Consider the following 13,413-nt stretch of genomic DNA (forward strand, 5'->3'; position numbering starts at 1 on the left):
TGGTTAGAAGCTTGATAAAGGTTGAACTTGTCCCTCGATCTCCCTTGATACGAAACATGATATGTGAACCTATTTGGTTTTGTATTCGGCAAAATGAAATTATTTGAATGACCATTGTCCCAAAAATGAGATTTTAGCCTATATGGTTAAAAGTTTGATAAATATTAATGTTGAATTTGTCCCTCGATGTTCTTTATTGCGTAACATAATATTTGAACCAATTCCGTTTTAAATTTGGTAAATTGAAAGTAATGAGATGACCCTTATCGCGAAAACGAGATTTTAGCATATATTGTTACATGTTTCTTAAATATGATGGTTGAACATGTCCCTCGATGTCCCTTGATGCGAAACATGATATGTGAACCTATTTAGTTTGAAATTCGATAAAATGAAAGGATTGGAATGACCCTTGTCGCAAAAATGAAATTTTAGCCCATGTGGTTAGAAGTTTGATAAACAGTGAACTTGTGCCTCAATGTCCCTTGATGCGAAACATGATATGTGAACCTATTTGGTTTTATATTCGGAAAAATGAAAGTATTCTAATGACTTTGTCGCGAAAATGAGATTTTAGCCTATATGGTTAGAAGTTTGATAGAGGTTGAACTTGTCCCTCGATCTCCCTTGATACGAAACATGATATGTGAACCTATTTGGTTTTGTATTCGGCAAAATGAAATTATTTGAATGACCATTGTCCCAAAAATGAGATTTTAGCCTATATGGTTAAAAGTTTGATAAATATTAATGTTGAATTTGTCCCTCGATGTTCTTTATTGCGTAACATAATATTTGAACTAATTTCGTTTTAAATTTGGTAAATTGAAAGTAATGAGATGACCCTTATCGCGAAAACGAGATTTTAGCTTATATTGTTACAGGTTTGTTAAATATGAAGGTTGAACATGTCCCTCGATGTCCCTTGATACGAAACATGATATGTGAACCTATTTGGCTTGAAATTCGATAAAATGAAAGTATTGAAATGACCCTTGTCGCGAGAATGAAATTTTAGCCTACGTGGTTAGAAGTTTGATAAACAGTGAACTTGTCCCTCGATGTCCCTTGATGCGAAACATGATATGTGAACCTATTTGGTTTTATATTCGGAAAAATGAAAGTGTTGGAATGACTTTGTCGCGAAAATGAGATTTTAGACTATATGGTTAGAAGTTTGATAAAGGTTGAACTTGTCCCTCGATCTCCCTTGATACGAAACATGATATGTGAACCTATTTGGTTTGAAATTTGATAAAATGAAAGTATTGAAATGACCCTTGTCGCGAAAATGAAATTTTAGCCTATGTGGTTAGAAGTTTGATAAACAGTGAACTTGTCCCTCGGTGTCCCTTGATGCGAAACATGATATGTGAACCTATTTGGTTTTATATTCGAAAAAATGAAAGTATTGGAATGACTTTGTCGCGAAAATGAGATTTTAGCCTATATGGTTAGAAGTTTGATAAAGGTTGAACTTGTCCCTCGATCTCCCTTGATACGAAACATGATATGTGAACCTATTTGGTATTGTATTCGGCAAAATGAAATTATTTGAATGACCATTGTCCCAAAAATGAGATTTTAGCCTATATGGTTAAAAGTTTGATAAATATTAAAGTTGAATTTGTCCCTCGATGTTCTTTATTGCGTAACATAATATTTGAACCAATTTCGTTTTAAATTTGGTAAATTGAAAGTAATGAGATGACCCTTATCGCGAAAACGAGATTTTAGCTTATATTGTTACATGTTTGTTAAATATGAAGGTTGAACATGTCCCTCGATGTCCCTTGATGCGAAACATGATATGTGAACCTATTTGGTTTGAAATTCGATAAAATGAAAGTATTGAAATGACCCTTGTCGCAAAAATGAAATTTTAGCCTATGTGGTTAGAAGTTTGATAAACAGTGAACTTGTGCCTCGATGTCCCTTGATGTGAAACATGATATGTGAACCTATTTGGTTTTATATTCGGAAAAATGAAAGTATTCGAATGACTTTGTCGCGAAAATGAGATTTTAGCCTATATGGTTAGAAGTTTGATAAAGGTTGAACTTGTCCCTCGATCTCCCTTGATACGAAACATGATATGTGAACCTATTTGGTTTTGTATTCGGCAAAATGAAATTATTTGAATGACCATTGTCCCAAAAATGGGATTTTAGCCTATATGGTTAAAAGTTTGATAAATATTAATGTTGAATTTGTCCCTCGATGTTCTTTATTGCCTAACATAATATTTGAACCAATTTCGTTTTAAATTTGGTAAATTGAAAGTAATGAGATGACCCTTATCGCGAAAACGGGATTTTAGCTTATATTGTTACATGTTTGTTAAATATGAAGGTTGAACATGTCCCTCGATGTCCCTTGATACGAAACATGATATGTGAACCTATTTGGTTTGAAATTCGATAAAATGAAAGTATTGAAATGACCCTTGTCGCGAAAATGAAATTTTAGCCTACGTGGTTAGAAGTTTGATAAACAGTGAACTTGTCCCTCGATGTCCCTTGATGCGAAACATGATATGTGAACCTATTTGGTTTTATATTCGGAAAAATGAAAGTGTTGGAATGACTTTGTCGCGAAAATGAGATTTTAGACTATATGGTTAGAAGTTTGATAAAGGTTGAACTTGTCCCTCGATCTCCCTTGATACGAAACATGATATGTGAACCTATTTGGTTTGAAATTTGATAAAATGAAAGTATTGAAATGACCCTTGTCGCGAAAATGAAATTTTAGCCTATGTGGTTAGAAGTTTGATAAACAGTGAACTTGTCCCTCGATGTCCCTTGATGCGAAACATGATATGTGAACCTATTTGGTTTTATATTCGAAAAAATGAAAGTATTGGAATGACTTTGTCGCGAAAATGAGGTTTTAGCCTATATGGTTAGAAGTTTGATAAAGGTTGAACTTGTCCCTCGATCTCCCTTGATACGAAACATGATATGTGAACCTATTTGGTATTGTATTCGGCAAAATGAAATTATTTGAATGACCATTGTCCCAAAAATGAGATTTTAGCCTATATGGTTAAAAGTTTGATAAATATTAATGTTGAATTTGTCCCTCGATGTTCTTTATTGCGTAATATAATATTTGAACCAATTTCGTTTTAAATTTGGTAAATTGAAAGTAATGAGATGACCCTCATCGCGAAAACGAGATTTTAGCATATATTGTTACATGTTTCTTAAATATGAAGGTTGAACATGTCCCTCGATGTCCCTTGATGCGAAACATGATATGTGAACCTATTTGGTTTGAAATTCGATAAAATGAAAGTATTGAAATGACCCTTGTCGTGAGAATGAAATTTTAGCCTACGTGGTTAGAAGTTTGATAAACAGTGAACTTGTCCCTCGATGTCCCTTGATGCGAAACATGATATGTGAACCTATTTGGTTTTATATTCGGAAAAATGAAAGTGTTGGAATGACTTTGTCGCGAAAATGAGATTTTAGACTATATGGTTAGAAGTTTGATAAAGGTTGAACTTGTCCCTCGATCTCCCTTGATACGAAACATGATATGTGAACCTATTTGGTTTGAAATTTGATAAAATGAAAGTATTGAAATGACCCTTGTCGCGAAAATGAAATTTTAGCCTATGTGGTTAGAAGTTTGATAAACAGTGAACTTGTCCCTCGATGTCCCTTGATGCGAAACATGATATGTGAACCTATTTGGTTTTATATTCGAATAAATGAAAGTATTGGAATGACTTTGTCGCGAAAATGAGATTTTAGCCTATATGGTTAGAAGTTTGATAAAGGTTGAACTTGTCCCTCGATCTCCCTTGATACGAAACATGATATGTGAACCTATTTGGTATTGTATTCGGCAAATGAAATTATTTGAATGACCATTGTCCCAAAAATGAGATTTTAGCCTATATGGTTAAAAGTTTGATAAATATTAAAGTTGAATTTGTCCCTCGATGTTCTTTATTGCGTAACACAATATTTGAACGAATTTCGTTTTAAATTTGGTAAATTGAAAGTAATGAGATGACCCTTATCGCGAAAACGAAATTTTAGCTTATATTGTTACATGTTTGTTAAATATGAAGGTTGAACATGTCCCTCGATGTCCCTTGATGCGAAACATGATATGTGAACCTATTTGGTTTGAAATTCGATAAAATGAAAGTATTGAAATGACCCTTGTCGCAAAAATGAAATTTTAGCCCATGTGGTTAGAAGTTTGATAAACAGTGAACTTGTGCCTCGATGTCCCTTGATGCGAAACATGATATGTGAACCTATTTGGTTTTATATTCGGAAAAATGAAAGTATTCTAATGACTTTGTCGCGAAAATGAGATTTTAGCCTATATGGTTAGAAGTTTGATAAAGGTTGAACTTGTCCCTCGATCTCCCTTGATACGAAGCATGATAAGTGAACCTATTTGGTTTGAAATTCGATAAAATGAAAGTATTGAAATGACCTTTGTCTTGAAAATGAAATTTTAGCCTATGTGGTTAGAAGTTTGATAAACAGTGAACTTGTCCCTCGATGTCCCTTGATGCGAAACATGATATGTGAACCTATTTGGTTTTATATTCGATAAAATGAAAGTATTGAAATGACCCTTGTCGCGAAAATGAAATTTTAGCCGATGTGGTTAGAAGTTTGATAAACAATGAACTTGTCCCTCGATTTCCCTTGATACGAAACATGATCTGTGAACCTATTTGGTTTGAAATTCGATAAAATGAAAGTATTGAAATAACCCTTGTCGCGAAAATGAAATTTTAGCCTACGTGGTTAGAAGTTTGATAAACAGTGAACTTGTCCCTCGATGTCCCTTGATGCGAAACATGATATGTGAACCTATTTGGTTTTATATTCGGAAAAATGAAAGTGTTGGAATGACTTTGTCGCGAAAATGACATTTTAAACTATATGGTTAGAAGTTTGATAAAGGTTGAACTTGTCCCTCGATCTCCCTTGATACGAAACATGATATGTGAACCTATTTGGTTTTGTATTCGGCAAAATGAAATTATTTGAATGACCATTGTCCCAAAAATGAGATTTTAGCCTATATGGTTAAAAGTTTGATAAATATTAATGTTGAATTTGTCCCTCGATGTCCTTTATTGCGTAACATAATATTTGAACCAATTTCGTTTTAAATTTGGTAAATTGAAAGTAATGAGATGACCCTTATCGCGAAAACGAGATTTTAGCTTATATTGTTATATGTTTGTTAAATATGAAGGTTGAACATGTCCCTCGATGTCCCTTGATGCGAAACATAATATGTGAACCTATTTGGTTTGAAATTCGATAAAATGAAAGTATTGAAATGACCCTTGTCGCGAAAATGAAATTTTAGCCTATGTGGTTAGAAGTTTGATAAACAGTGAACTTGTCCCTCGATGTCCCTTGATGCGAAACATGATATGTGAACCTATTTGGTTTTATATTCAGAAAAATGAAAGTAATGGAATGACTTTGTCGCGAAAATGAGATTTTAGCCTATATGGTTAGAAGTTTGATAAAGGTTGAACTTGTCCCTCAATCTCCCTTGATACGAAGCATGATAAGTGAACCTATTTGGTTTGAAATTCGATAAAATGAAAGTATTGAAATGACCTTTGTCGTGAAAATGAAATTTTAGCCTATGTGGTTAGAAGTTTGATAAACAGTGAACTTGTCCCTCGATGTCCCTTGATGCGAAACATGATATGTGAACCTATTTGGTTTTATATTCGAAAAAATGAAAGCATTGGAATGACTTTGTCGCGAAAATGAGATTTTAGCCTATATGGTTAGAAGTTTGATAAAGGTTGAACTTGTCCCTCAATCTCCCTTGATACGAAACATGATATGTGAACCTATTTGGTTTTGTATTCGGCAAAATGAAATTATTTGAATGACCATTGTCCCAAAAATGGGATTTTAGCCTATATGGTTAAAAGTTTGATAAATATTAATGTTGAATTTGTCCCTCGATGTTCTTTATTGCGTAACATAATATTTGAACCAATTTCGTTTTAAATTTGGTAAATTGAAAGTAATGAGATGACCCTTATCGCGAAAACGAGATTTTAGCTTATACTGTTACATGTTTGTTAAATATGAAGGTTGAACATGTCCCTCGATGTCCCTTGATATGAAACATGATATGTGAACCTATTTGGTTTGAAATTCGATAAAATGAAAGTATTGAAATGACCCTTGTCGCGAAAATGAAATTTTAGCCTATGTGGTTAGAAGTTTGATAAACAGTGAACTTGTCCCTCGATGTCCCTTGATGCGAAACATGATATGTGAACCTATTTGGTTTTATATTCAGAAAAATGAAAGTATTGGAATGACTTTGTCGCGAAAATGAGATTTTAGCCTATATGGTTAGAAGTTTGATAAAGGTTGAACTTGTCCCTCGATCTCCCTTGATACGAAGCATGATAAGTGAACCTATTTGGTTTGAAATTCGATAAAATGAAAGTATTGAAATGACCTTTGTCGTGAAAATGAAATTTTAGCCTATGTGGTTAGAAGTTTGATAAACAGTGAACTTGTCCCTCGATGTCCCTTGATGCGAAACATGATATGTGACCCTATTTGGTTTTATATTCAGAAAAATGAAAGTATTGGAATGACTTTGTCGCGAAAATGAGATTTTAGCCTATATGGTTAGAAGTTTGATAAAGGTTGAACTTGTCCCTCGATCTCCCTTGATACGAAACATGATATGTGAACCTATTTGGTTTTGTATTCGGCAAAATGAAATTATTTGAATGACCATTGTCCCAAAAATGGGATTTTAGCCTATATGGTTAAAAGTTTGATAAATATTAATGTTGAATTTGTCCCTCGATGTTCTTTATTGCGTAACATAATATTTGAACCAATTTCGTTTTAAATTTGGTAAATTGAAAGTAATGAGATGACCCTTATCGCGAAAACGAGATTTTAGCTTATACTGTTACATGTTTGTTAAATATGAAGGTTGAACATGTCCCTCGATGTCCCTTGATATGAAACATGATATGTGAACCTATTTGGTTTGAAATTCGATAAAATGAAAGTATTGAAATGACCCTTGTCGCGAAAATGAAATTTTAGCCTACGTGGTTAGAAGTTTGATAAACAGTGAACTTGTCCCTCGATGTCCCTTGATGCGAAACATGATATGTGAACCTATTTGGTTTTATATTCGGAAAAATGAAAGTGTTGGAATGACTTTGTCGCGAAAATGAGATTTTAGACTATATGGTTAGAAGTTTGATAAAGGTTGAACTTGTCCCTCGATCTCCCTTGATACGAAGCATGATAAGTGAACCTATTTGGTTTGAAATTCGATAAAATGAAAGTATTGAAATGACCTTTGTCGTGAAAATGAAATTTTAGCCTATGTGGTTAGAAGTTTGATAAACAGTGAACTTGTCCCTCGATGTCCCTTGATGCGAAACATGATATGTGAACCTATTTGGTTTTATATTCGAAAAAATGAAAGCATTGGAATGACTTTGTCGCGAAAATGAGATTTTAGCCTATATGGTTAGAAGTTTGATAAAGGTTGAACTTGTCCCTCGATCTCCCTTGATACGAAACATGATATGTGAACCTATTTGGTATTGTATTCGGCAAAATGAAATTATTTGAATGACCATTGTCCCAAAAATGAGATTTTAGCCTATATGGTTAAAAGTTTGATAAATATTAATGTTGAATTTGTCCCTCGATGTCCTTTATTGCGTAACATAATATTTGAACCAATTTCGTTTTAAATTTGGTAAATTGAAAGTAATGAGATGACCCTTATCGCGAAAACGAGATTTTAGCTTATATTGTTACATGTTTGTTAGATATGAAGGTTGAACATGTCCCTCGATGTCCCTTGATGCGAAACATAATATGTGAACCTATTTGGTTTGAAATTCGATAAAATGAAAGTATTGAAATGACCCTTGTCGCGAAAATGAAATTTTAGCCTATGTGGTTAGAAGTTTGATAAACAGTGAACTTGTCCCTCGATGTCCCTTGATGCGAAACATGATATGTGACCCTATTTGGTTTTATATTCAGAAAAATGAAAGTATTGGAATGACTTTGTCGCGAAAATGAGATTTTAGCCTATATGGTTAGAAGTTTGATAAAGGTTGAACTTGTCCCTCGATCTCCCTTGATACGAAACATGATATGTGAACCTATTTGGTTTTGTATTCGGCAAAATGAAATTATTTGAATGACCATTGTCCCAAAAATGGGATTTTAGCCTATATGGTTAAAAGTTTGATAAATATTAATGTTGAATTTGTCCCTCGATGTTCTTTATTGCGTAACATAATATTTGAACCAATTTCGTTTTAAATTTGGTAAATTGAAAGTAATGAGATGACCCTTATCGCGAAAACGAGATTTTAGCTTATACTGTTACATGTTTGTTAAATATGAAGGTTGAACATGTCCCTCGATGTCCCTTGATATGAAACATGATATGTGAACCTATTTGGTTTGAAATTCGATAAAATGAAAGTATTGAAATGACCCTTGTCGCGAAAATGAAATTTTAGCCTACGTGGTTAGAAGTTTGATAAACAGTGAACTTGTCCCTCGATGTCCCTTGATGCGAAACATGATATGTGAACCTATTTGGTTTTATATTCGGAAAAATGAAAGTGTTGGAATGACTTTGTCGCGAAAATGAGATTTTAGACTATATGGTTAGAAGTTTGATAAAGGTTGAACTTGTCCCTCGATCTCCCTTGATACGAAACATGATATGTGAACCTATTTGGTTTGAAATTTGATAAAATGAAAGTATTGAAATGACAATTGTCGCGAAAATGAAATTTTAGCCTATGTGGTTAGAAGTTTGATAAACAGTGAACTTGTCCCTCGATGTTCCTTGATGCGAAACATGATATGTGAACCTATTTGGTATTATATTCGAAAAAATGAAAGTATTGGAATGACTTTGTCGCGAAAATGAGATTTTAGCCTATATGGTTAGAATTTTGATAAAGGTTGAACTTGTCCCTCGATCTCCCTTGATACGAAACATGATATGTGAACCTATTTGGTATTGTATTCGGCAAAATGAAATTATTTGAATGACCATTGTCCAAAAAATGAGATTTTAGCCTATATGGTTTAAAGTTTGATAAATATTAAAGTTGAATTTGTCCCTCGATGTTCTTTATTGCGTAACAAAATATTTGAACCAATTTCATTTTAAATTTGGTAAATTGAAAGTAATGAGATGACCCTTATCGCAAAAACGAAATTTTAGCTTATATTGTTACATGTTTGTTAAATATGAAGGTTGAACATGTCCCTCGATGTCCCTTGATGCGAAACATAATATGTGAACCTATTTGGTTTGAAATTCGATAAAATGAAAGTATTGAAATGACCCTTGTCGCAAAAATGAAATTTTAGCCTATGTGGTTAGAAGTTTGATAAACAGTGAACTTGTGCCTCGATGTCCCTTGATGCGAAACGTGATATGTGAACATATTTGGTTTTGTATTCGGCAAAATGAAATTATTTGAATGACCATTGTCCCAAAAATGAGATTTTAGCCTATATGGTTAAAAGTTTGATAAATATTAATGTTGAATTTGTCCCTCGATGTTCTTTATTGCGTAACATAATATTTGAACCAATTTCGTTTTAAATTTGGTAAATTGAAAGTAATGAGATGACCCTTATCGCGAAAACGAGATTTTAGCTTATATTGTTACATGTTTGTTAAATATGAAGGTTGAACATGTCCCTCGATGTCCATTGATGCGAAACATGATATGTGAACCTATTTGGTTTGAAATTCGATAAAATGAAAGTATTGAAATGACCCTTGTCGCAAAAATGAAATTTTAGCCTATGTGGTTAGAAGTTTGATAAACAGTGAACTTGTGCCTCGATGTCCCTTGATGCGAAACATGATATGTGAACCTATTTGGTTTTATATTCGGAAAAATGAAAGTATTCGAATGACTTTGTCGCGAAAATGAGATTTTAGCCTATATGGTTAGAAGTTTGATAAAGGTTGAACTTGTCCCTCGATCTCCCTTGATACGAAACATGATATGTGAACCTATTTGGTTTTGTATTCGGCAAAATGAAATTATTTGAATGACCATTGTCCCAAAAATGGGATTTTAGCCTATATGGTTAAAAGTTTGATAAATATTAATATTGAATTTGTCCCTCGATGTTCTTTATTGCGTAACATAATATTTGAACCAATTTCGTTTTAAATTTGGTAAATTGAAAGTAATGAGATGACCCTTATCGCAAAAACGAGATTTTAGCTTATATTGTTACATGTTTGTTAAATATGAAGGTTGAACATGTCCCTCGATGTCCCTTGATACGAAACATGATATGTGAACCTATTTGGTTTGAAATTCGATAAAATGAAAGTATTGAAATGACCTTTGTCGTGAAAATGAAATTTTAGCCTATGTGGTTAGATGTTTGATAAACAGTGAACTTGTCCCTCGATCTCCCTTGATGCGAAACATGATATGTGAACCTATTTGGTTTGAAATTCGATAAAATGAAAGTATTGAAATGACCTTTGTCGTGAAAATGAAATTTTAGCCGATGTGGTTAGATGTTTGATAAACAGTGAACTTGTCCCTCGATGTCCCTTGATGCGAAACATGATATGTGAACCTATTTGGTTTGAAATTCGATAAAATGAAAGTATTGAAATGACCCTTGTCGCGAAAATGAAATTTTAGCCGATGTGGTTAGAAGTTTGATAAACAATGAACTTGTCCCTCGATTTCCCTTGATACGAAACATGATCTGTGAACCTATTTGGTTTGAAATTCGATAAAATGAAAGTATTGAAATGACCCTTGTCGCGAAAATGAAATTTTAGCCTACGTGGTTAGAAGTTTGATAAACAGTGAACTTGTCCCTCGATGTCCCTTGATGCGAAACATGATATGTGAACCTATTTGGTTTGAAATTCGATAAAATGAAAGTATTGAAATGACCCTTGTCGCGAAAATGAAATTTTAGCCGATGTGGTTAGAAGTTTGATAAACAATGAACTTGTCCCTCGATTTCCCTTGATACGAAACATGATCTGTGAACCTATTTGGTTTGAAATTCGATAAAATGAAAGTATTGAAATGACCCTTGTCGCGAAAATGAAATTTTAGCCTACGTGGTTAGAAGTTTGATAAACAGTGAACTTGTCCCTCGATGTCCCTTGATGCGAAACGTGATATGTGAACCTATTTGGTTTTATATTCGGAAAAATGAAAGTGTTGGAATGACTTTGTCGCGAAAATGAGATTTTAAACTATATGGTTAGAAGTTTGATAAAGGTTGAACTTGTCCCTCGATTTCCCTTGATACGAAACATGATATGTGAACCTATTTGGTTTGAAATTTGATAAAATGAAAGTATTGAAATGGCCCTTGTCGCGAAAATGAAATTTTTGCCTATGTGGTTAGAAGTTTGATAAACAGTGAACTTGTCCCTCGATGTCCCTTGATGCGAAACATGATATGTGAACCTATTTGGTTTTATATTCGAAAAAATGAAAGTATGGGAATGACTTTGTCGCGAAAATGAGATTTTAGCCTATATGGTTAGAAGTTTGATAAAGGTTGAACTTGTCCCTCGATCTCCCTTGATACGAAACATGATATGTGAACCTATTTGGTATTGTATTCGGCAAAATGAAATTATTTGAATGACCATTGTCCCAAAAATGAGATTTTAGCCTATATGGTTAAAAGTTTGATAAATATTAATGTTGAATTTGTCCCTCGATGTCCTTTATTGCGTAACATAATATTTGAACCAATTTCGTTTTAAATTTGGTAAATTGAAAGTAATGAGATGACCCTTATCGCGAAAACGAGATTTTAGCTTATATTGTTACATGTTTGTTAAATATGAAGGTTGAACATGTCCCTCGATGTCCCTTGATGCGAAACATAATATGTGAACCTATTTGGTTTGAAATTCGATAAAATGAAAGTATTGAAATGACCCTTGTCGCGAAAATGAAATTTTAGCCTATGTGGTTAGAAGTTTGATAAACAGTGAACTTGTCCCTCGATGTCCCTTGATGCGAAACATGATATGTGACCCTATTTGGTTTTATATTCAGAAAAATGAAAGTATTGGAATGACTTTGTCGCGAAAATGAGATTTTAGCCTATATGGTTAGAAGTTTGATAAAGGTTGAACTTGTCCCTCGATCTCCCTTGATACGAAGCATGATAAGTGAACCTATTTGGTTTGAAATTCGATAAAATGAAAGTATTGAAATGACCTTTGTCGTGAAAATGAAATTTTAGCCTATGTGGTTAGATGTTTGATAAACAGTGAACTTGTCCCTCGATCTCCCTTGATGCGAAACATGATATGTGAACCTATTTGGTTTGAAATTCGATAAAATGAAAGTATTGAAGTGACCTTTGTCGTGAAAATGAAATTTTAGCCGATGTGGTTAGATGTTTGATAAACAGTGAACTTGTCCCTCGATGTCCCTTGATGCGAAACATGATATGTGAACCTATTTGGTTTGAAATTCGATAAAATGAAAGTATTGAAATGACCCTTGTCGCGAAAATAAAATTTTAGCCGATGTGGTTAGAAGTTTGATAAACAATGAACTTGTCCCTCGATTTCCCTTGATACGAAACATGATCTGTGAACCTATTTGGTTTTATATTCGAAAAAATGAAAGTATGGGAATGACTTTGTCGCGAAAATGAGATTTTAGCCTATATGGTTAGAAGTTTGATAAAGGTTGAACTTGTCCCTCGATCTCCCTTGATACGAAACATGATATGTGAACCTATTTGGTATTGTATTCGGCAAAATGAAATTATTTGAATGACCATTGTCCCAAAAATGAGATTTTAGCCTATATGGTTAAAAGTTTGATAAATATTAATGTTGAATTTGTCCCTCGATGTTCTTTATTGCGTAACATAATATTTGAACAAATTTCGTTTTAAATTTGGTAAATTGAAAGTAATGAGATGACCCTTATCGCGAAAACGAGATTTTAGCATATATAGTTACATGTTTCTTAAATATGAAGGTTGAACATGTCCCTCGATGTCCCTTGATGTGAAACATGATATGTGAACCTATTTGGTTTGAAATTCGATAAAATGAAAGTATTGAAATGACCCTTGTCGCAAAAATGAAATTTTAGCCTATGTGGTTAGAAGTTTGATAAACAGTGAACTTGTGCCTCGATGTCCCTTGATGCGAAACATGATATGTGAACCTATTTGGTTTTATATTCGGAAAAATGAAAGTATTCGAATGACTTTGTCGCGAAAATGAGATTTTAGCCTATATGGTTAGAAGTTTGATAAAGGTTGAACTTGTCCCTCGATCTCCCTTGATACGAAACATGATATGTGAACCTATTTGGTTTTGTATTCGGCA

The sequence above is a fragment of the Medicago sativa genome, chromosome 2 (genome assembly GCF_051527215.1).
Source record: "Medicago sativa cultivar Bolivia chromosome 2, Bolivia_mono, whole genome shotgun sequence".
Classification (NCBI taxonomy): domain Eukaryota; kingdom Viridiplantae; phylum Streptophyta; class Magnoliopsida; order Fabales; family Fabaceae; genus Medicago; species Medicago sativa.